The 4,091-nt window shown below is 41.6% G+C and overlaps 1 protein-coding gene across 1 annotated transcript in view; it reads right to left on the reverse strand.

The window, feature by feature from the left end:
* The window catches only part of TMEM56 (transmembrane protein 56), a 34,763-nt gene that overhangs the window by 28,057 nt on the left and 2,615 nt on the right, over positions 1–4,091 (reverse strand). Inside the window, exon 2 of the mRNA XM_017729858.1 lies at positions 3,752–3,965. The gene's annotated coding sequence lies outside the window, so the exon portion shown is untranslated. The remainder of the gene's footprint in view (positions 1–3,751; positions 3,966–4,091) is intronic.

The following is a 4,091-nucleotide window of genomic DNA, read 5'->3' on the forward strand; positions in this document are numbered from 1 at the left end:
AACAGATGGACAAATAAAGACAGCAATACCATTTCAACACAATCGCTTAGTGAAATTAAGATTAAAACCTCGTATTTTAGTCTGATGTCATATCATTTTATTCCTGACATAAATTAATATTTCAACTTATTTTCTACTACATCTGCAATTTTTAGTGAATCAGAACAGCCACTAAATCCTAAGAAGTCCATGGTAACCACTTTCAAGATGACATAAACCATAAAAATTCCATGAGAATTTTTTCTTCATTAATTTACTTTCCAAAGAACAGCCCTCAATTTTGCTTAATACAATATCAGTGACTTTGAAGCTTCTTTACACATACTCCTTGCTCTTCTAAGTTGTAACAGCTGTGACACCACTACTCCATATGGACAAGCACTGGACTTCTGGGGTGACAGAGGACCTGCAGTGGCAGCAAAGACAAGAATGGTTGTCCTCAGGCGTGCAGGCACTAGCAAGGACTCTTTCCACTCATGGCTAAGAAGCAAAGGCCAAAGGCTCTGAACAACAAGCTCTGGCACATTTACTTGCTGTGTTTTAAGATGTGATTTCTCTCAACTTCCTGAGGTTGTGATCATTCCAGGAGAGTACAACAATGAAAGTAGGTATTTTTTTAACAGAGTAAAAACAGACACTTGAGAGTGGTAATGTCTTAAACTGAACGGGTAACTCTGCCAAAGACCACTTATCAGAGCTCTAAGCCTCAAAACAACCCATCACCATTATGCACTTAGAGGTTAGGAAGCATCTAGGAGAAGACAAAAACCAGACTCTCCCCAAACCTTTGTATCAGGCCTGTGTAGCACGCAGCCTACCAAACAATTGCTTTGGCCCAGTGTGCTGTGTGGGTGAAAGAAACAAGTTCGACCTGCCTCGCTGCTCTCCCCTTGGCCTGCGCTCAGCACGTTGCTGAGCACGCAGCAGATCGTGACCAGAGGCAATGCCCTCTTTCAACAGCCGCATAACATGTGCTGGTTCAGAGCTGCTGACTGTAAAGCTGAGAATGGTGATGCACTGAGGATTTCTGACTAGCAACTGCTCTCCACATGAGCATACAGCAGGGCACCTCTCACACTTTTGACAAAGAAAATTTGCCGATAAGAAAGAACTGGCTATGGGAAGCATGAAGGCATTGCATTAGAAGGGAGACCTATAGACCTGGTTAGATATGGCTATCATATTCAGGTTGCCTTAGATTCGTTGTCTGTCCTCTTTTCCAACCAGAATTGTTCTCAAGGGAGATTTTGAGAACTGAGTATGTCTGGGATTCTTGGTATCTAATAATCTCATCATGTTACTGCATACATGCAGCAGTCTCACCTTGGATGTCCCATGTCCAGCAATCCCAGAGACCCTCAGAGCAAACACCATAGGCCCATATTGCATAGGCAGTGTAATGCCAACAAAACTAAGGGAGTGCTCTACCACTCCTACAAAGCGTTGCATGAACATACCACACAATTACTTTGAGCATTTCCAGCAAGTCCTAGAAGTATTAGGCTTACTGTACTTGCATGATGCAACTGGTGCACCTTTTTGTGCATCAGAAATAGCCAAAGGGTGGGATCAAGAGGCACCAGAGCAGTATCACAGCCAACTGGTTGCTGTACAGTGACCACAGTTTGGCTTTCACAACTAATACACCTCTTCCTCCCTCCCTTGTGATACGCAGCCACCACCTTCCTTCCCAGCTGCTGCAAAGCACAAGCTGCCATTGCTAAATGGCAATGGTCAAGAGCTGACCTCAGTAACAACTGCAACTTCTGAAGTCAAACTTCAGAACAGATGTACAGGCAATGGGCTTGTTGCTAAGGTGGGCTGCAGAACAGAGATTTAGCAACACAAGTGTAGTGGTTTTGGTCCAAAATACTCATTACTTACTTATTTACCTTCTGTATGGCATTGAGTGGGTGTACCATATCTGTTGCCATGCACCAGCTGCAGGCAAAGTGGAACGGTGCAATGGAATGTTCAGAAAGATGGAACAACACATTGTGTACCGCAGGGAAATCTGATTGTTGGGTGAAAACCACCTGTAATGTGGAATACCTGTGTACCCCTGCTTGCTGAGTGTCACTTCCATAGCTGTGCTAACCCATGACAACAAGGCAAAAAAGAACATTATATTCCACATCAACACATATGCATAGGAAAGGTAGGGAGGACAGGGAGGTATCACAGTAGCACTTGCATGTAGCAGCATGATTCTGTTGGCTTCAGCTGAATCATTTACACTATGTAAGAGAAAAAAGGGGCTGTGCTTTTCATTTATCCTTTAATTACAATAAAACTTATTGATTATATTGATGATTTTCAGCTTCATGTCAATTAGACCCATTAATTCCATAAATGAAGAACAAATTTGTATAAAATGGATGGGATTTGTTACAACAGGGTAGTAACTGGAAGGCAGCCCACCATAAGTAAGTCAAAGTCTGCAGTAATCTATCCTCAGCTAAGCTGTACACACCTGTTCCATACCCTTCTCCTTCTGGAATTACTTTCAGAGTGGCACTTCAGGTATGGCAAAAATTTTTGTCAGATGACTGTTCCCACTAAAATCTGCAAGAGGGATGTGACCATGAAAGAAAAATACTCAGTAACCCTTCCAAAGTATGCCTGTAATTTCAGAATCATGCTTTCCCAGAACTGAGCCCCCTTCTGCCAAGAATGAAGCCTTTATCATGGTTGCTGTACTAAAAAGTGAGACATAGGTGAGAAAGAAAAATACTTTTAGAGCATTTGAAAATTATTTCAGTTGTGGTTTTAAATTTACACAGGATGTAACTAACCTTTCTGTCTGAATTCACCCATTGTAGTAAGAACAGATCTTAATGAATGTTTAAAGTCTGAGCAGTTTATGAAAGAGATTATATAACATAATATTGTAGAAGCAGTGGATTGAATTCAGTGACCCAAAAATGCTTACATTTATTTCTGTCTTAGGAAGTTCCTAGGTCTACCTGTCAGCAGCAGGAGATATTCTCAGAAAATCAATTATACATGTAAGCAAAAATATAATGGAGATTAAAGAACATAGGAAAGAGCAAGCACAACTCTTCCTTCACAACACTGTGAATCAAGAGTAACTTCACTGAAGCCAATGAGTTACAGTGGTGTGAGTGAGAAAAGAACCAGCTCCATTGTCTGAAAATTACTCGGACCACCCATGGAGTCCAATCACAGGAACTGCAGGCAGCTAATATTGCAGCATTTAATTCAGAAAGCCCAAGATTGAAAAGAGGAGACTGAAAAGAAAGGATCTGAATTTGGTTTTAGTAAAAAAAAAATCCTGGAAAATGGTGAATGAAAAAGAAAAAAAAAATACTCCATTTCTAAAAAATCCTCCCCCTCCAAAAAGAATTTGCATAGACAAAAGAACAAATCTGTGTGCTCTGGGCTTTTTTTTAACACCCTGCAGGTACCCAGTTAACAGTTGCCGAGCTGTATGCCTCCCTGAAGGGAAAGTGTTATCTTGGCTTTCCTAACAGCAGACCCATTTTGTGAGTTGATGCATACTGTGCTACACCTACTCAGATGAGTCCTACAGAACGTGTGTCACACCTTTCCAGCACAGGTCACTGTAACATATCCAACCACATTTTTAGGTAGTAATATGCCGTCACTTTCCCTGCTTTAGTTCACTCCCTGTAAACACATGCTCCATTTTTCATCTGGTCAGTGAGTTTAACTTTCCCAGCTCCTGTCACCTCCCACTTGAGAGAGCACTTCTGCCAGTAGTACTTACTGTCCATAAGAGAACAAAAGCTTGTTTCTGGAAAGCTGTCTGTTCATGAACCTCTTCCTGTCCCTTCTTCAGTTTTTTTCCAGTTTTTCTGTCTTCTCCATTTATGTCTTTCATCACAGGCTGTCTCTTCCATCTATTTACACCTCACCTGCAGCATTACCCCCTCCGCTGGTATTATTGTCCTGATTATAGCTGTTCAGAAGTTACTGAGGACCTGTAAAACAGCACATTGTGAGCTTACCATGCTGCACTACAAACCACTACACTGATGCACCACGTCACCATTATAACAAGACATCAAACCACATTAAGACAGATGTGCTGAGCATGATCCACAGAA

This window comes from Corvus brachyrhynchos, unplaced genomic scaffold, assembly GCF_000691975.1.
Source record: "Corvus brachyrhynchos isolate BGI_N302 unplaced genomic scaffold, ASM69197v1 scaffold101, whole genome shotgun sequence".
Taxonomy (NCBI): Eukaryota; Metazoa; Chordata; class Aves; order Passeriformes; family Corvidae; genus Corvus; species Corvus brachyrhynchos.